Source organism: Papaver somniferum, chromosome 2, assembly GCF_003573695.1.
Source record: "Papaver somniferum cultivar HN1 chromosome 2, ASM357369v1, whole genome shotgun sequence".
Taxonomy (NCBI): Eukaryota; Viridiplantae; Streptophyta; class Magnoliopsida; order Ranunculales; family Papaveraceae; genus Papaver; species Papaver somniferum.
In genome coordinates, this window is record NC_039359.1 from 74,195,581 (window position 1) to 74,217,879 (window position 22,299).

The 22,299-nt window shown below is 36.4% G+C and overlaps 1 pseudogene; it reads right to left on the reverse strand.

Annotated features, from left to right (window-relative positions):
• Nucleotides 1–11,129: 11,129 nt before the first annotated feature.
• On the reverse strand, nt 11,130–13,281 carry LOC113351394 (annotated as a pseudogene).
• Nucleotides 13,282–22,299: the final 9,018 nt, after the last annotated feature.

The following is a 22,299-nucleotide window of genomic DNA, read 5'->3' on the forward strand; positions in this document are numbered from 1 at the left end:
TAAATAATACTCCCTTCATTATATTTTGCATGAAGGTTTAAGTTTTTTTTCTTATAGTTTTATAATACTTGAAGGTTTTCATATATTCCCACAAAACTACCGACTACACCCTTGAATTTTGTCTTGGAATTAAGAGTTTTTTCTTTTCTTTTAAATGTTTTAGCAACAGCTAAAGTGTGAAGACTTGTATTGGCGTAGTGTTCCGATCACGGCACCCGAGATTTGTTGTGACTGCAAAAGAGAGAGAAGACCGTCGGGACACCAACAACCGATTATAAAGAGTCTAGTTATTTATTAAGGAATAAGCATACGAGTCTAGTTATTGGTTATTTGTGTAGGACTCAAGTTATTGGTTATTTGTGTCGTAGTATATGTTTCCTTATTGGTTATTTGTAAGTGATGTACTCTATGTATATTCATAGTTTGTTCTAGGGTTAATCGGGTGAGTTATTTTGGGCTTACTTAAGTTTGTTGGTGACTGAAACTCTTTTCTTACTACCCTACCCACATTATCTATATAATACATAACTTGTAATAATAATTTATAACAATTAGATTTGTCCAAACAATGAAAAAAATAATCGTAGCATTAACAAAATAATTTCTTGACCTTTTATGCGATATTACAAACTGAAAAAATCGAGATTCATCGCGAACTAATGTCTACAGATCAAATATTTACCTGGAAATTGAAGAGGTGCGAAGTGTGTTTGTATGTTAACATGGAAAGTTTAGGGATGAGAGAGTTGTAGCTGGGAAAAATTATCCCTGAGTCCAAGGAGAACCAAAATTTCGGAGGAGTGAGGATGATTATAATTATCCAACACAAAAACTTGGTTTGACTTATGGATAGAATATAACAGAAATTAATGTGACAAGAATTGCAGTCAGTTTGTTTTTGGGTTTCTGATAATTTGATGGTGACATCATCTGAATTCATACAAAGGGGCAATATATGACATCAACTGACATCATATGAATATTTCTCTCTCAAGATAGTTTCCGATAATGCTTAATTTACTTTATTCATCGCACAAGATTATTGTGTTCCCATACACTTTTATCTCTTTTTCAATAGTCCGTTAAAACCAATAACATGTTTCCATGGTAATCTAGATGATGATGATCCGTGAACTTATAATATAAAGTGATTTTGAAACATTGGTGCATTTTCTTTTGTGCTCAGTTCTGTACTTTTTATGTTTGTTGACGCTTATGTTTAATGGGAAGATAAATATTCCTAGGTACTAGATATTTCATTCACGGTAGGCCTAAGTGCATGAGTATGTGATCATTCCGTTATATTCTAATGTTTGTTGCTGCTTATTATGTCTCCTTTATCCAAAAGTTTGAATATGTGTGGGGTAACTTGCATATATCAAGTCAGTAAAAGTTAATTTGTTTAAATGTCACAATTATAACAACAGAATTAGTATATGCGCGCATCTGAATGTTCTATAGTCATATGTCATGTATGGTCCATTATATTATGAACATGCCTAAGGCCAAGCATTATGGTAAGCGATTTCTCTTCGATATAACTTGATTGTTTCGAAATCCAACTACTATGGTCCTCGATATCTCTTTTGAGTAGCGATATCCCTTAGATACATTTAAAAGTTGATCACATCTGATCCACTTTATAACTAAGAAAAATCACACGGATACTCAGTTTCCGTGGGATTTTCAACTTTACGGAAACTGAGTATCCTTACAATATTCAACGGATTCTCAATATCCACTTTGCACTATTTGCACGGAAACTACGTTTCCATGTTGTTTAGCTAAGGGATGTCTTCTTCCCATAATGAGATGAGTTTTGGACGCATTTCGCTATGCTTCAAATAAGGGATATATAAGGAATATCCCTTACCATAGTGCTTGTCCTAAAGGGATGGTGATACTTTGTCTCATCTTTTAGTTCTTTGTTATTGTTTGGACTTGATTGCTATAGTCATTTGTCATGTATGGTCCATTATACTCTGATTGGGGTTTGTTTATTTTTCCAAGTAGGTGCTTTGGATCATTTGTTCACATTTTATGGTACCAGCATGGTAATTTATTTTATTATGTGATTGCGTTTTTTTTTTTGGGTTTTGTAGGCAGCTTGAGTATCCTGTGATATCTTCGACTTTTAAATGTTACCATTTTTTCCAATCCGTGGGTTGTATTATGAAAAGCTAAAAGCTCGCCTCTTAGTTGGATTTTATTTTTTACTTTTGGATCTTTGAGCCTGACAAATGCTTCTAGAGTTAGGACTGTTATCTCTAGAGTTATTTTCTATTTTAGCAGACCATAAAAGTGGACCACACACAGAGTATGAAAGGTGTACCAAATGTGATCTAATGAATCTAATTCATGGATCCCTTAAAAAGTCCATCCTTGTCAATCTTATGGTGGTGGCGCAATGGTCCACATTTGGTTCACGTATTTGGTCCATCTCTAACAAGGTTGGATCTAGATTTATTTTAGTTCAAAAATGTTTTATACTTTCTACAGTTTTTCCCCATATTATTTTCTTTATGACGTGTCGCGTCCTTACTTTTGCATAACATTCAGTCCAGAACTCATCGATGGCCCAAATGATCCAAGGTTTCCAAATGCGGATTTTAGATGTGAACATGGGGGCCATGGGTGGGGTGTGTGTAACAAAGTTAATTTTAGTTGCATATGTTGAGTGGTTTCTTCTTAAAGATCCTACCATGTTCTCATTTTTAAATAGGATGCCTTGGTCACTATATATATATAGTTTTTTTAGTTATCTTTTTCTCTCTACTGGTCAACACTATCGAAAGTGACACAAGAATTTGTTAATGAAGGGATAAAAACTAGTTCTAACTGGAATGCATTAGTGTTTGTACATCTATTCTTTAGTGCTTTCCGGTAAGATGAATAAAGTGTGGCCCAATTTCAATTTACAAGAACAAATTACTATTTGCCTCTATGTTGCCAATTTTGGTAAGTTATTCTTACATAACTGGATGATCAACAAGGTGTGCATATTGGGTATACGTAACCTTGGTAGTTCACGAAGTCAGGTCCACAATGTGTATAAACTGAATATGTTTAACTTTGGTGGTTTGAGAAGTCAAATGGACATATATGAGTACCCCAAGTAGTTTGTGTACTTTTTAGTTCTCTCATATATAAGTTCAGAAACCTTCTCAATAGTCATAGTATACATACCCCTCAACAATTCGTCTATTGTTAAGAATATTTTATGTGATGTTTTCTTTAGGAAATTTTCAAAGGTCACTTTTAGACAAAAATAATATGTGAACAATAAATTTTTGTTGATTAAGATTGCTATTAACTTATATTACTTAAATCATATTTATAGAGTTCAAACAAAACAAGATTGAACTCGAAATTTATTCTTTGCAATATTAAATCTACTAAAATCATACTACATAGTCTCATAAAATATAATGATGTATGAGATGAGTAAATTGTTAGAACATTGCTCGGTTGAACCCACCAAGTGTTGGTATGTCAAGGTTGGTTGTCATATTTTAGTATCAAAACTCATAAATCATCTTCGTTAGGTTAGACTAGGAAGTCTAGAAATGTTGAGACATACAAGTATTAATATGTACACCTAAAGATTCCGAAGACATATCGACATCAAGTGGAAGGATGATGTCTTCGTTGATGTCAATACGTCTTCGGATTCTTCAGGTCTTCAGAGTAATATTTGTATGTCTCAACATTTCTAGATTACCTAGTATAACCTAACGAAGTTGACTCTAGTAATCTAATAAGCGACTTATGAGTTTTGATACTAAAATATGACAACCAACCTTGACATACCAACGCTTGGAGTGTTCAACCAAGTAGTTCTATAACAATCTCCGCCTTTGTCAAATTTGGTGACAAAACTCTATTACATATATGGAGAATACACGAATTAAAAGATAACATAACAATCTCTTAACTCATTCTTCATACGCTAGCTTGATTCCAAGTTTCAACAGCACAATAACCTGCACATATTCAAAGTTAAATATTGTTGCTGACGCATTTGAATAACACAAGTTTTGCTCCCCATAAAGGAAAGCTAGGTAGATATTAAATCTGAAACTATTTGTTATTCCCTTTTGTAGTATGTAATACTACACAAAAAGATGATATGTTTCTCCCACTTAGTCAATGCTTTACTCTTTTGTTATATATACATATATATTATTCAGCACATATATCCTTTCTCAGTGATTGTAAATCTCCTGTATACTCCATATATTTCTCCCCCTTTTGTCACAAAATGACCAAGAAATGAAATAATACAAGATCAATCCGAAAAGATCTTACAAGTTCATAAGAACTCATACAACCTATAACAGTTAAGCATGAAGGTTTAACATACCATTTTAGATAAGCAATACTAAAACCGAAACTACCTAAGTAATTTGTTTTAGCACCTTATCAAAGAAACAATTGCTCGAAGCAATTTTTCCTTTGATTTGATAAGTCAGGCTAATATCGGAATTAACTTAGTTACTTATCAAGATCCAATTATTCATAAATAATTGTACCTCATTTAGACAAGAAAAAACTAGGTTAGATAATTAGTTTTTTTTTTTTATCAAGGAACCGGTTAGACTTGAATAATGGTACCTCGTTTTGATAAGCCTAAACTAAGATCAGAATTAACTTAGTTTTTCTTATCATGAATCAATTGGACTAAAGCAATTGAACCTCCTTTTCGTTACGCAAAAACAAAAAACAAACTTGACTCGGTTTTTCTTAAACAGAACCAATTGAAATATAAAAATTGTGCCATATTTCGTTAAGCAAAAGCAAGAATATGCATTTAAATCAACTTTGCTTAACAAGAAAACGATTAATCAAACAAAAATAAGTCATTACCTTACTCTCGATATGACAAACTAAGATCCGATCACCGATCAAGTTTTCATATCAGGAAACATAATCAAAATAGTTCTTCCCTCGGTTTCCACAACCACTCTCCCCAGAAAGATATGACCTTTAAGCATCGGTTCAAAATAAAACTCTCTACCTGTGAGTTGTTATTCCCTGCAAGATAAATGAGTAAAATAAAAGACAACCTTTACCAGAGAAAGACCGAAAAAGACTTATAAGTTATTACGTGCCGATGTAAAAAGATAAAACTGAAATTCATATGTATACTAAATACACAACTTTTGAAACATAAATTGATAATGGTATAATTGTGACTTCACTCCTGAGTTTTAATCAATATCTACTTATGATTTACTTATAAAGCATCCCACAAGGTCAGATCCGAGACCTAATATATCAAAAAGTCACATACATCATAAGAGATAATCATATTATGAGATTAGAAATTTAGGGTTTGATGAAAACCGAAACTGATTCTCATAAACCGAAAGCAAAGCAAAAGAGATAGTCATTCATATCAAGCAATGCAATTGTAACTATCAGAATAATGACACAGGAATTTGAAAATAAAAACTATATCATTCATATTATTGATAGTTTGGATAGACTTTGCACATATATTGAAGTGAATCAAAAATTGATTAGTCTATTCATCAACTTGAAGAAGTAGATCACTCCTAATGATAAACCATACTTGACTTTCATGAATTAATCCTGGCCCTTGATATCATTCGCCTCTCCAAAATCTGTGTCAATATCTAAGATAACTTGAAGATTTTTAGGATGCTTTCAGGTAACAAAGGCTAACTGTTTCTTAATACAGTTCAATTTCCTACCAAGACGATGGATGAAAAACAAGATATCCTTGTTTTCTTCATCGGAAGTCTGAGAGGAGACAATAATATGTCATTTATTCTGTCCTCCAATCATCTGGTTGATGGTTCCATTAGAAACAGATTTAGTATTTTTCTGATCACCGAACATATCTACAATTGAGCTCTCACAGAGTTTGGTCATAAGACATGGATAACCAATTTTTTTTTAGATATTAATAGCGTAGGGTACTCATCAATCTTAATCATTTGATTAAGGATGATCCCACAAAGATAATTTGTTTATCACATTCCATAAGAAATTAAAAGACAAGCTATGAAAACTCCTTTTCCCAGTATGAGTTGTCTCTTGCGCTTGCAAAAAGAGTGACATTATCAAGCTTTCCAGAAACCCTTAACTCAAAGTACACTTCTTTAGTTGGAAATCTTCCTTTCTCCCAGTCAACCGTTTCTCTAATAAGACGAGTTGAAATGGTAGCCTGATAAACTTCATTATCAGTAATCATATGACTATATTTCTCATTGTACTTGATGATGTTTGAAATCACCTAACGATTGACATGGATAAGATTGCAACCAACAAGCGTGACAAAGGTACGTTTTTTATGATTAATATTGTGAATATTATCATAGAAAACTCTTACCATCTTAGGTGAATAATTATCAAAATCGTAAGAGTTTTCCGCAATATCAATCTTGAATGATCTTCACATAGCTTACATCTGACACTTCTGAATCAAATCTATTTTATGGGATAATTCTTATTCCTTTGAGAGGTTGATAACTTTCAAAACATGAACTGTCCACAAATGAAGCAAAATCATGTTTATCATTGATCGTATTAGGAAAACTAATCTTTTCAATATACCTAAAAGGAATATACGGATTTAAGAGATCCTCATTGGCTAGATCCGAAGTTTTTCCACTTTTGTTTTTTTCCTTTTCCTATAATTTCCAACAAATTTCCTTGTACCGAAAGTAAACAAGACACCCTAGTTTTATTACCGACATTTTTCTCTTAAAGTGTTTGCAAAAACAGTACATGAGCATCTCCTTATATATGAAGAGGAGACATCCTTTTTGGGAAATTGCTAGGTTTAGGAAACATAGCCGGATTTGGAAATCGATCTCCTTTAAGAAAGATAGATTTTCCTTTTTGGATTAGGCCTTCGAAAAGATTAATTCTATATCCATTACCAAAGATGTGGTTACTCTCTCATCACCCAAAACTTTCGGTAACATTTTCCAGAACCTCAGGATGAAAAAACACACAATGAATTTTTGACCGGAAATGATTGAGTAGGAGAAGATAAACCCGATCATGAAAAGATATTTAGAGAGAAGATCCTTAGAGTTTTTAATCCGAAAATCCTTTAGTAGATCACATGCTTCATGGAAGCATTTGTGAGGAGCATGAAGCAGCCCTTTGTTAACACCACGGTTAACAAACAAATTATCTTTCACAGACTCGGGTAGTTACCAAGAATCAGGGCTATTTCTAGCCACATTGACAGTTTTAATACTGAATCTGTGCTTATATATTTTTGGATGGATGTCATACCAAAATATATTTATTAAGATTTCTCTTGTTCCCTTTCCAAGAACAAAAATTTTAAAAAGATAATAGTCATGAGATACACACATCAATTTTAGACATAGTGCATGTCATATAGTTATTTGTACTATCATTATGACAAAAATCAAACATAGATTCAGTAGTAAAGAACTTGAAATCTTTAGCTATGGCTTCCTTTGCTAGCTTGTCTCCTAAATGTAGATTGGTATTCTTTTAAACTTAAACTTAAACAACAAAATTAAAACATTTAAACATATACCGGTAGTATTTGATGTTCACTTGAGCCCCCATGGTCCGTGGATGAATATAGGGAATTTGTGAGCCATTAACAATATTCACAAGATTTTAAGTTCTGGTCCTTGATAATGCAACAGTTGTTTAGATTTAGAACTTTTGCCCAACATAGAGCCTCCAATAAAAAGCTTTTTAGGGTAGAAGCCCATCCACTCCCTGCTCTGCAGTTCTTCCACTGACTTGTTGCATTGTTAACAGTGATTGCATATCCCAATTTTATAGTCATATTCTAAGAAGGATGTATCAAAATGAACAACCCAATCAAATTTGTCTTCTTCATTTTTGTCAAGTAAGTCCCTTATATATATGTTTAGGTCTAGCACTAGTATTACTAGTTGAAACAGAAAGCTTCAACTTTATTTATTCAACAAGCTTTTCTGGGTCAGGCACAATTCGTTTGATTCAACAAGCTTAAAATGATCGTCCATCCTGGATTTAAGAGAAACCCAGGAAGACCTAGACTAGACAATACGTAATTCTACGTCAACTACACGAGAATTATTTTATGGTGGGTTTTTTTGTAGAATTCACAATTTCGAGGATTTATAATTCAATGGGATTACAAATTCTGGGATTCACGTAAATCCCTTATATGTTTGGTAACTCATTTAAAATTCATATTATTCACAGAATTATCTTGTTTAAAGTTCATATATTGTTTGGTATTACCCTCAAAATCTTAAAAGTTGTATATATATGAAATTTAAAGTTCAAAAAAGTGAGTCCATAAATCCCATGATAAGTTTCCCAACAAATCTTAAGGGCAGGGGTCAGAATCCATATGGAGGATTTGCTGGAAAACTGATTCCCACGGAAAACATAATTCTAGGGATTTGGGCAACCAAATATAGCGAAGGAAACGTAATTCCACTAAATCCCATGGACCCATAAATCCCACCTTTAAATCTCTACATCCAAGCCCACCATTAGGCCTATTCCTATGCATATACCAAACATTGATATTTGGCATATATGCACCCACTATGGGTATGCCAAACTGCAAAACTCATATGCCTATATGCCAGGAATAACATATAGGCATACACGACAGAGTTTTCAGCGAATGATAGAGTGTTCATCGCTCGATGGTCAAGCCAGCGCTCGCTGGTCTTTAAGTCGCCAACACTAGTCAAGCTAACGCTCGCCTCTCTGATCATCGCTTATCAGATCTTCATCCAACAACTATTATTTATTCCCTCTATAAATACTTAATTTCAATCTCATTTCAACTCGCACCAGAATTTCTAAACCTCTCTAGAATTTCTCAATCTCCAATTCTTTTTATCACTCTTCCAATTCCTCAGAGAGTATGGCTGATAATATGAACATTCCTAAGTTCGCTGAGTTCGTAGCAAACCAACGTGCTGATGCAAATCGAAGAGTTGTTGATTGTGCCAATGTGGATAGTGAAATCAGGAGAAGTCAAATTAGGCGAAAACCAAAATTCACTGTTGCGAAAGATGAATGTATTTACAAGAATTATATTTCTTCTATTGAGGAGACTGTACTCGGAAATGCATTACATCTCGAAATATTATGGCAAATGATTTATGGGAAATTTCAAGAACAAACAACGAATCTCAACAATCGTGATGTTTCAGAGTTGATTCAACGCTTCAGTATAATCATCAATAAGGAAGTTACTAGGTTTGTTATTTTACTTCATCAAGAAGATCCAAATTTGAGGAATGGTGGATCCGTGATGGAATTTCAACAAAGGTCTCGTGCGGATGGTGCAACCATGATGGAACTTCGAGGTAGGTGTCGTGCGGAATATCGTCGCATCTACGAAAAAGACTTCCAATTTGAAAATTGTTTCGAGATTTTAGAATATTTTCCCAAATATTGTCCAATATTTATGTTTTAATTTCTCGATTGTCCACTTAAGTATTTAAATTTTCTAAGTATTAGTTTAAGTTCTTATGTTTTAATTTCATAATTGTCTAAGTATTAGGTTTTAATATTTGTTTAAATGTATCTCTAATTAAAATGTAAGATTGGATTAAGAATATAATTAAGATTAATTTTCAACATTACTAGTCAAATTTTCAAATTCATTAAACTTCGATATAATCATTAAATAGTCATTTTTTACAAGACATAAAACTAGAGAAATAATAATTTGAAATATAGACTTTAAAAATAAAAATTTGGGACAATGTTCTTCATCTTGTTAATCTTCTTCATTTCACCAAATTTCCAATCAATGCGCTCATGAACGGATTCTCCTTTGTTTATCTTCTTCTTTGGCTTCAAATTTGTTTTGCTTTGATTTTCCTTGCCTTGAACTTTTCTTTGCCTTTTCTTAGTTGCGGTTTTGACTTGGTTGATATCCAAAACTTGGAGACTTCTTTGCTTCTTACTTATTTCTTTATAACTATCACATATCTTCTTAACGGCACCTTCAAGCACTACTCCCGAAAAATCAAATTGTGTTGCCGAATCAAGTTGGGTTTGAAATTGTGTCATTTGGGAAATTTCAAAAAAATAAATTAGATTGAGAAAGAGAGAAATTTAGATTAAGAAAAAGAGAACTAGAGAAAAATTTTGTGTAAAAATTTTTGGGATAAACTTCTGAGTTTGAAAATTACCTATTTATAGAGATAAAGAACTAGTGTTGGCGCTAGAATCAACATCGAGCGATATTATGAATATCACCAGCGATAAAAACTTTATCACTGGCGTTATTAAGAATATCGACCACTAGAAACTCTGTAGCTCAGTGGCTTTCTCATAGTGACGCAACTCGTTTGCCATACTACCTGATATGCCAAACAACATTCTTTCATCATACCCATAGGAATAGGCCTTACCACGTGCAATGACTTTGAAAACACAACAAAAGAGATAAAACAGCGTACTTGTAAAACTGGAGATATGTAATCTTCAATAACCCATCATTTCAGGACCCCAGCTCCCCAACCATACAAACTATACATGTAAGCCACTTTTGGTGCTTTTTGAGTCGGATTACTATTTATTTTTTTTATTCTTTTTTTTTTATCTTTGTATTTCAAGCCGTTCACCGGGTACCAATTTCTTGAGCAGCTGCAGACATATTTTGACAGTTCGCATGGCTTATCACTCTTGAACTTGCTTTTCATCTAGCGACACTGTTTGCAGCGCGGAGAGCTTCACTGTTCTAAGTAAGTGAAGTTTCACTGGACCAATTGAAATGATGAAACACCTGGTCTCTCTCTTGAACCAACTGCAATTATGGGTTCACCGGATCAGATTGAATTGGTGTAATACATTTAGCCATGAATTCCATCTGGGAATGGGAATAATATACAAACAGGAAGAAGAGACAAAACTAGAAACAAGTCCAGGAATGAAATACTCCCTCCATATAACTGGAGCAAAGTCAGCAACACACCATTACTGGAAACAAACCAACAAGATCCAGCAAAATTAAAAATACATTATGGAAGGATTACCATTACTGGAAAAGAATTTTTTTTTTGAAATCTTGGTTGCACAACCACTTGGACCGTTACCCATTTACAGCTTTCTTTAAGAACTAATGTAGAAAAGAAAATGTAAGATGAACAATCTTAAAATTTCACAAAGAAATGACATGATCAATCATCACAAAATAAACCAGGGAACCCACGATGCCAGAAGAGATCATAGCAAAGTACCCTCTAGGGTTTAATTAACATACTCATTCCTATGAAAACAAACAACCCGTAACCTGAAGAAACCTCTGGCCGAGTTCTAATATTCCAGCCCTACAACGTTATTTTTCAAAGCATATAAATTGTAACAGCGATACAAAAGGATTCAGCATAGAAACACGTTGAAAAGCGAGTAAGTGTTCCCTAAGCCGCCACCATATCAGGGGAAGCACATGCTGTGAAGGATGGCAGTAACCATCCGTTGTTTTTTGCATGGTCTACATGGAACCCAAACTTATCTTCAGCATTGGGTATGTCTAGAACCAGGCCATCCAGTGCATACCTAGTCCTGGTGAATCCTTTGGTCATTTTGTTGGTGGTGATCAGTCCTTCACCAGAGCACTCCAGCAGCAGATTAAGCATCCTATCATTCTTCTTCTCCATTGCCGTTATCAGTGCCTTCTTCACAACCTCGTGGTTAAAGAAGGGGATCCCAAGGTCACGGATGCACTGGCAAGCTTCTGCCACAACACCCCCACTCTCATACTCCTCGAGAAGTGTCGTTATTTTGTCCTTAGCGTCCTCCACAGCCAAGCCAGTGCCACCACCCCAGCACCTTAGGAGCCTCTCACCTGCATGTCGTGCACCTATGAGTTAATGAGCCATGTGCACAGTCTCTGCCCCGCTGCAGTTAGGTGGAAGCTTGCTGCTTATCTCCTCTAAGTTCAATGGAACCAAGACATCATCAATGACTGCCCTAGCCAGGAAGAGTGCAAGCTCATTTGACGCATCTAATACATCAAGAGCAGTATCTTCTGCAGTTTCAAGAAGCAGAACGAACCCACACACGGTTTCTTCACTTGAGAAAATCTCAGTATGAAGAGCAGAAAGCAGGACAGATGCCATCTCCTTTTCTCTGTTTTTTCCTGTCCATCGCAGGAGTTATTAACTTCTTGAGAAAAACTGGATAAAATTCTGGAGCTGCAAGTTCTTCAAGACTATGAATGAGTTCTGGTATGTCATCTGAGTGAAAATTCTCATGAATGATCATTACGGCCTCCTCCTTGAAATGCCTCACCTTTGGCATCCCAAAATCACCGAAGGATATGAGAAAGGAAGAATTCAACCAGCCCCCAGAGATTGCCTTTGGGACCAGAGACTCGAAGAACAAGACTTTGGCAGATGGGATGTCAAGAGACCAATCATCAAGGGCCTCACTAAGTCGACCAAACCCTTTAACCATCTGACTGGAACTTACAAGCCATTCCTCTGCTTTCTTCACCTCCTGTACAGTGACATGGGTGCTGCCACCCCCAGCGTTTCTCCACACTTTCTGCATGATGAGGAGCTGAAAGGTAGCTCTTTCAACAGTCTGAATAAATTGGACCTCTTTGGAGGATTCTGGGAGAACCTTCTTGGCTCTGCTAAGAAAGGCTGGAGGAAGGATGACATCCACCACTGCTCGAGCAACAAAAAGATCGAGGATGTCCACTGCATCTAGTATGCCTACCACCAGGTCATCAGCAGCCTCAAGAAGCAAAACAGATCCTTGGCTGATATGCACTGAGCTGATTACATCTGCGTAGAGAACTGACAGCAAAACTGAAGCCACCTCCTTTTCCTTATCGTGTCTGTTCATGGCCATGGACACCAATCTCTTAACAAAGTGTGGGTTATATTCGCTTGTGCCAAGGTCTTTCACGTCAGTGGCTGCCACTTTACATCACCAGAGCTGAAGTATTATCTATAAGGCCAGCAAGAGCTTTCTAGTAATCATCCAAGGGATCTAATAGGCAGAACCAACAAGCTGATATGGTTCCTGAAGTTTGAGAAAGGGAATAATACAGTCTAAGATCAGTACACAGTACTAATCCAGATAGATTTAACGTAAAACAGTACTTGGAGTCGAAATACCATGGCATATGAAACCTTGAAAAGGCTAAATTTTCCATCCTTTGCATGGGAAAAAATGCATAAAAAATACCATATCTTACATAACAAAATACAGAAGCAGAACTCCTAAGAGGTCAAAAAACCAGAAATGTAAAGCGTGAAAATTAAATTACCTCGCCACTGTCATAGTTCTGATCATTCTTCCTTTAGAATCTAAGGGAAGAATTAGATGCTAGTCAAGAGTCTCAAAGAGTAATACCGAAATATAAAAACGGCTCTGTGTTTCATCTTGAATTTTAAATTAGGCGAGAGGACTAAACAAAATTCCTTTAAAGAACCACAGAATCATAAATGACTCCAAGAATTAAAACTAACTGCCTGGAAAGCAATATATTTATGAGAGCTCAGGCGTTTAGGATGGCAAATGATAACAGGAGTATGAGATGATGCAACAATGACATGATTTGAACACATACTCCAGCTCCTTTATTTGAGTCAGAGTGGTTTAAGCAGACCCTGTCACCTCTTGAGCTGCACCTATCATAATGTATACTACTATGGCAAGGCTCAAGTTGAACCTATGACACTGAAATTAATATAAACATGCTAATGAGAAACTAACAAGGACCTACAACAGAAAAGAATCCACAAGACTACTTTTGACCTTAAAACTTAAAATAAACCATTTTAACTTGAACCTTGCTATCTAACATTAAAGAATTACGGCAAGATGAGCCAACACTTAAACTAGTAGATGAGATCCTAAATACAGTTGTGTGCCGTGAGCCAACACTTAAACTAGTAGATGAGATCCTAAATACAGTTGTGTGCCGTGGGTGACACCCACAATCCACAGTATCACATGTGGTTCCTCTTGCCGTCAGTCCAAATAACCTTTTCGTTTTCGCTTGAGAGGAAATAATACAAAACATCATTTCCTAATTAAAGCAAAGCTAAAGTGAGAAGTTCAAACTTATGAGTTTAAATTTTGTGGTTTTGTTTTCTCGTGCCGCTTATATCCCACTAATTGTTTGTATAAATACAAATGCACATATAAACCATCAAGGACCCTCCGCAGAAAGCATCCACAAATAGCCTAGACAATAAGACCTTAACGCCATTTTAGTTTGAACCTTTCTATATAAAAGTCAAATAATTACCACAAGATGAGCTTATATTCAAACCAGAAGCTGAGATCCTAAATGCACAGTTGTGTGCCGTGAGTGAGACCCACAATCCACAGTTACGAGGTCTTCAAAGTCCCATTAAACAGGAAGGAAAACACCACCACTACCAACATTCGACGTCATTACCACCACAAAAACTGAAAGTTCAATTCAAACTACCTTCACCTGCATTTCTCAATTGACTGGAACACCACCACTGCTACCAATTTCGTGTTCTGCTTTCTTCTACAAATCATTATCCGCTACCTTCTCAATCTAAATCTCTGTCCATCTTCATCAATTTGCCACTATTTCGACTAATCTTTACTCAATTCGAATAGCACACACAAACATTAGCTATAATCCAATCGAATATTCAATCATCATCTAACCTGCAACCCTGAATTTGAAATTGGGTGAATTGATTGGCCAATCCAATTCAGCAGCACACACAAAAATTAGCTACACAAACCTTAATTTCTAATTTCTAATTCCAATCAAGTAGATTGCACAAGAGACATCATGAGGCTGCTCTATGGTGGTGTAACGCGGGACCATGCAAGATTTTTTGAAAAACAAAAATTACAAAGAGCAAGATGCAGTTGATCGAGTCACTGAGTCGGAGATAAAGTTAACGGTGGAGTAGGGATTGATTTGATATCCGTAATAAGAAAGAGAGAGAGATGGTTGTGGTGTGCGGCTGCAAATGTAAAGACAGAGGAAAACGGAATAGGTTAACTAGAAGTTTACATTTACTTTCAAAATTACAATCATATCCTTTGATTTTTATACCCACGCGTCCCAGACAACAACACATGTCTGCGTGAACTAAATGGTCTATAACACTGCTATATGACGTGACTCTGGAGTAGTAGTAGACTAGATTGTAGTTTAGCGTGTAGGCTCCTCACATGAGTGGTGTCTTGCACATAGGCATCAAATAAGCAATGACACGAAGCCAAGCTTGGTATTCCATGATTTATAAAGGGGATACCAGTTCTACTAAGTGCTGATACCGTTTCATATAGGATAAAAAAATTCCACCGATCCTGATCGTTGGATCGATGAAATGGTATCAGCACTTAGTAGGACTGATATCCCCCTTTATAAATCGTGTGGTATTCGGTTCATTTGGGAAAGTTCGTTATTCCTTCTTCAAGACAGACAGACGAATATTAGGGGACTCTATGGCTGCTCTATGACGAAAGCATTAGCCATAACACCGGTACCCCTACTGTCCCGTGCCATAACAATCCACTAGTTAAAAAGAAAAGAAAAACTAATGATGCAATCATCCAATTCATAACAGTTATACAGACATTTCACCGTATCTCAAGTGCTTTATTCTTTACGATATCCAGTTGTGATGCAACTGGGACAAAGCAGCAAAATTGAAGACGACGGACGGCCACCAACACAACATTAAAGAGCTGACACAGTATTCTCAGATATCATGCATTACTTTCACGCAAAACCATATTGACTCTTAGCAGCTTAAACAAATCTTCGGTATTAGGCAGTTTAATTGGAAACCCGGAGGATCATTAGCTAATTGGAAAGCCGGCAGAAAGCAAATGGAGCCAAACAGGGACTGACATGATGAAGAGTTGTAACATGAAAGTGCCACAGTGTACATACGAATACCTCCTTCTCCATGTTGAGAGATGGAATTAGACTTCTGTAAGGAGGAATTAGGTGATGCCAAAGTTTGCTAACGTAATTATACAATGATAGGAGCAGTGGTTCATGTCTGAGTATCAGCATATTCCCTTAATCTAACCTATTTCTACCAATAATTTAACTGCTCTAACTCAACAGAGCAAGAAGCTCATCTGCTTGGTACCACGAAAGGTAAACATCATGCAACATTAACAAATTAGAAAAGATATCCAATAAGCATGCACTGTAGATTATAGTCAGGCTACTAGCATACTTCAAACATCATATATATCTAAGAGTAGAACAAAAGACACACCTAGAATCGAGGTATTCGCTCTGTGCAGTCCAGCTAGTTGTTGTTGATGATGGTTATGCTGATGGTGATGCTGCAGAGGTTTCTTTGGGTGTTGGTGTTGCTGCTGCTGTGGGTATTCGTGATGTTGCCGTGATTGCTGTGGGTATGGGTGATGTTGCTGGAGTTGTCGTGGGTGTTGGTGATGTGGCTGGGGATGGTGCTGCTGTTGCTGTTGGTCAGTGATGGCCTTACCATTCTTCCTAGCTTCTGACAATTGATTAAGTTCTTTGGACACAACAGGACCCAACCCAGTGTATATCTCTCGCCATATTTGACGCTGTTGATATGAATTTTCAAACCTCAGCACTTCCATTTCTTCCCGCGAATAACTCTTCTAATCTCCGTCCAATTTCTTTTGACAGAAGACATTCCAAGCTTCAACAAACATACTCAACCCATCTTTCTTCGAGTTTGTTTCAGTAAATTTTTTCCTGGAACATTTCTCAACTTGTTGCCTTATGTTCTCAGAGCAAATATGAGTACTTCCGATTTCCACGGCCGTTCTTTTATTATTATTACTACCTCAGGCTGACAATTCTCCCCAATTACTCATCGAAACTGAATTAGACTTGATAAAATCATCTTCTGTTGTTTCTAATACAAGAATGATATGTTGATCACCAGTAATTACATCTTGCACTTGAAAGACCTCATCTTGCTTGCTTTCTAAAAAAAATTTGTTACTAGTTTCTGAAATTCATCATCTTAACCGGGGCATTTTCATGTGTGGAAATAGAATCTTTAACTAAGGTAAAAGTATGAACCTGACATACCTCCTCTTTTGTTGAATCTTCAGAATAAATCTCTTCTTGGGTTTCTTTAACCTTCTTTTTTCTTCATTAATACAGAAGAAGATTCATCATTAGAAATGACTTGTTTCCGCATTTCATTCTTCTGTTCTTCTTCTTGATCTATTCTATACATTGCACGGCTTTGATGGACGGAGTTTTGTGAAAGAATAAAACCCAAAACTTCTATCTTTTTCGGTTTCTTTAGAAGCTGAATTAGGGTTTGAAAGAAATCGTTTGAATCAGTGAGTAACATAACACGAACATGAGAAGAAGACCAGAATATTTGGGAGAGAGTGAGGAGAAAGGTATATTACAGGAAAACTGACCCCAGCCCGTGGGCCAAAAAGAAAAAGAATAAAAAAAGTTCAATTTCTTTTTGAAGCAAAAAAAAAACAAAAGAAAAAGAAAGTTCAATTCTAAAATGATTTCAATTGTTGAGATCCTGATCCCACATTAGTTAGATGGGGCTTGATTAGTAGTTTATAAGTCACTGGATTCCTTCGTCTAATCAACCGGTTTTCGAGTTGAGTTTTACCCATGGGCTTATGACGAGTTTAGGGTCGGTACCCTAACATTTAGTATCATATCAGATCCAACCACCACGACCCATGCCCCCTCTACAGAAGAGGTGATCTACAGGCTAGATTAAAGCGTTGGGGCACCTATTTATGGGCGTAGTGGTCACCCACATTGAATATAGATTGATAGGGAGTGAAGCCGCCATAAGAGAAAGAGCTACCTTCGGGTCAGTGTCGATAGAGTGGGCCAACGAAGACGTTGGGTGATATTGGGATCCTAATTCCACATTGGTTAGATGGGACTTATTTGGTAGTTTATAAGTCAATAAATTCCCTCATCTAATCAACCGATTTTTGAGTGAGTTCTACCCATGAGCTTATGATGAATTTAAGATCGGTACCCTAACATCAATCTGATGAGCACCTCATCCGCACAACTAGCGTTGTGCCATGGCCATGGTGGGCATGGTCTTTAGTTTAGTGAACCTACATCATAGCTTCTGTATATGTGGTCCACACAAAGAGTTCCAATGCTGGGACTGGGAGATTATAAGCAGAACAAACGTTTTTTGTTTAATATATGGATGCTTCAAACAAAACAAGAAAAAAAACGTTTTTTGTTTAATATATGGATGCTTTAAACAAAACAAGAAAAAACTGTGCGATATCTTAATGAAGTAATTTATTTGATTCTTTCTTTAATAAAGTAATTAAATATAAGAGTGTAAATTGGGCCGGATCGGGCAGCCCGCCCTAATTATTAGATGGGACGGGATAGGGCGGGTAAGTGCATCTCTTTGCCAACAAACTAAAAGGGTCGGCAGGACAGGGCTATTTATCTTCATAAATTACGCGTGGCCTGTCCAAGCCTGTTATGTTATTTAGGCTCAGGCGGATAAGGCCAAACGGACCTGGAATATTACAAATACATAGTATTAAAAAAGAAAAAAACAAATTAATAATACACAAGTCATGAGCAATTCAGTGAGGTTTAGTCATGTTCAAGACATTCCAATCAAATTAGTTCACTCAAATAACTAAAACTTTTAAGAAAAAAAACTCCTCATATTTTGTCTAAGATTTTCTCTATATGATTAACATATCTAAATTCTATGAAATAGAAAATGAAAAATGAAAAATGAAAATTAGAACAATCGAGATTCACAGTATCAAATGTCTATACCGAGTATGTTCTAGGATGAAAAAAATGAAAACAACCATTTAGGCTAGGTAAATGGGTAATATTGACGGGCTAATATGGAGGGTATTGGGTCGGGCAAGGAAATTTTACTTGTGGTCTACGTCCGCCCTCATATTTAAATGGGCTAGGTCGGGAAAGCCCGTACAGAACAGCGGATACCCATGGGCTGACATTGGACAGGACGGACGGTGCAGGGCCTTGGGCTGCCGGGCAAAATTTCCACCCCTAGTTAAATATATTATTTCAATGTTCTATTTATTTGTTTAACAAAAAAAAAACAAGAAAACAAAAACGAGGCTTTCGAAAGCATGCGAGTAGAAAGAGCATGAGTATTTTTCGCAGCCTTATACAATATTGCAGGGCGTATTGTTTATTGCATCATCTTCTAATTCATTTATTTTACGTAGTCATTAATCAAGTAAATAATTTCATTGTTGCGCCAAAACCTGCGAAAGCGTTTAGGTTTGTACTACTACGAGATAGCTCAATATCGCCAAGAACACAATCACACACACAAGAAGAACAAGTATTTAACGAGGTTGAATCCTCGGGAAGGAATAACAATTTTATATATCACCGAATAGGTTGGAATATACAAAGCTCAAGCAGAGAAGAAGAGAACTCTTTCTAGTTCTGGTGTATTTTCTCTAGTTCTCCTATGGCTATTTATACATATCAATAGGAGTGCACACATTCCTTAACAAGGATTACTTTCCTACAAGTATATGGTTTCCTAACTTATCTCTAAGAAACAAACCTCTTAAGCTTCTATACTTAGGACACAAGTACTTGGTTTCCTTAACCAACTAGATTCCCTAATCTAGTCCTTGGCCGACCTACCAACAATTCTCCATCTCGGATCATGCATTCATGTATGAGACGATCAATAGATAAAATCACCTCCATCTTCCAACGTCGATTAAACCATCACGGGCTGCCTATGTATCCTCAATAGGAATCAAACCCGACTATGGTCTCTCAAATGGCCTTGCTAGAAGACCTCCACCAGGTTCCTAAGAACCTCTACCCAAAAAGGGCTTTTCACCAAATCGGAAGGATGTGGATCAATTTCGAACAATGTCGAAATTTAATCCCAGATACTACTTTAGTCAACATACCAGCTGGATTGTCTTTGGTATCAATCTTCACTAGTGCAATGTCTTTTTCTTCAAGAATTTCTCTCACAAAGTGAAACCGTACGTCTATATGTTTGGTTCTAGCATGATGCACTTGATTCTTAGCCAAATAAATTGCACTTAGACTATCACAATGCACAGGCAGTTGGTCTTGCACAACTCCTAAGTCATCTAGCAATTCGTGTAACCATATAACCTACTTAAATGCCTCAGTCACTGCCATAGACTCCACATCCGTAGTTGAAAGCACCACAGTAAACTGCAAGATTGATTTCCAACTAACTGGTGCCCTTGCTACGGTAAATACATACCCTGTAGTTGAACGTCTCTTGTCCAAATCACCAGCATAGTCAAAATCCACATACCCAACACACAACTGATTGTTACTTATATCATTCACAAACTCCAAAACAACATCAACTGTACCATAAAGATACCTCAAAATCCATTTCACAGCATGCCAATGTCCCTTACCAGGACAATTCATATAACGGCTGACCATACTAACTGCATGTGAAATGTCCGGCCTTGTACATACCATCGTATACATCAAGCTACCAACAGCCTCAGCATATGGGACTTGGGACATATACGTTCTCTCTTCTTCAGTAGTGGGAGACATACGAGCATTCAACTTAAAATGAGCAGCAAGGGGAGTACTTACAGATTTAGTTCCTTCGTAGATACCAAACTTCTGTAACACTTTCTTCAAATATTCCTTCTGAGACAAACAAACCTTACCCTTCTCTCTGTCACGTTGAACCTCCATACCAAGAATCTTTTTAGCCTCTTCCAGATCTTTCATCTCAAACTCAGATGACAACTTGCACTTCAAATTATCGATCTCTTTCTTGTTATTCGATGCAATCAGCATATCATCGACATACAAGAGCAAATATATGAAAGATCCATCACGTAGGTTCTTGAAGTATACACAATGGTCATAGTTCTCTATATGATTAGCATAACTTTAGTAATAAGATTTACAGAGGTATGTTCGGTTAGTTCGCAAATTTCAACGCAACCAAGTTCCCAACCGAACTGCAGGTTAAAAGTAACCTAGTATTAGAAGTTCGGTTGGTTCGCAAACTTCAACATATTTTACAAATCAACCGAACTGGCTTATATATGCATATATGCAATTAGACAAACGTTCGGTTACTACGAAATTTATTTCTTGGCGAATTAGGTAGAGTTCGGTTACGAAGTTTCAAATATAGAGTTCGGTTACATAGAAAAACATTTTTGCGAACGAACCGAACTTTTGGATTTCTCATTATTTTCGTAAACTAAAGTTCGGTGATATCCTTATTTTGCGAAGGAACCGAACTTATGGACTTGTGTTGTTCTAATACAAGGATTTATGTTAAAGTATTTTTTGCGAATCAACCGAACTCTGAGTTCGGTTAAGAAAAAAATAATTCGTGATAACCGAACTTTTTGCGACGAAACCGAACGTTTTGCGACGTAACCGAACTTTTCTCTGAAAAAAAAACTCCATTAAACCTCTCTGCAACTTCCATTTTCAACTCATTTTGGTGATTACTTCTCATTTATTCAACCAAAAACGAATGACAAGTAATGAGTTTGTGAGAATATCTTTGTTAATGTTTTAAATTAAGTTATATATATAGAGGTGGTGGTGGTAATCGGTGGTTGGTGGTGGTGATAATCGGAGGAGGTGGTGGTGGTAATCGGCGGTGGTGGGCGGTGGTGGTGGGAGGAGGTGGTGGTGGTAATCGGTGGGTGGTGGTGGTGATAATCGGAGGTGGTGGTGGTGGTGATCGGCGGTGGTGGGTGGTGGTGGTAATCGGCGGTGGTGGGCGGTGGTGGTGGGAGGAGGTGGTGGTTATATATATATAGGTGGTTATTAGGTTGATTTTAAATTAAATTAGGTTAAGGGTAGGTTAGTCATTGGAAATTTTGATAAAGCACTCCCGTTTTTTTAAACCCATAAAATTAATGCCCCCATTTTTTCCAAACTTTCTAAAATGCCCTCACCGTTTACTTTCACCACTTGGGCCCGAATAATGGAGTCAATGGGTGTTTATCTAGTCAAAAACTGGGTCAAATTACTAAAAACCCATCACTTATCTAAAAGGGTGAGAAATATCTTCACCCGACCCTCTCTTTCTTCCTCTCTTCTGTCTCTCTTTCTTCGTCTCAGAGAAGAAAAAAATAGTTTGGCGATTCAATTGAATCGATTAGTTAAATCGATAGATGTTTTTGGTTTGATTCATCAGTCTATTGAAGATTAAATTGAATGGTCTGGAAAGAAAAATGTGATGTCCAAGTAAGATATTTTGAAATCCTAAGTTTTGATTTTGTTAGGTCTGTGCTTGCATGATTAAATCAAATGATTTGGAAGCTTTTTCGATC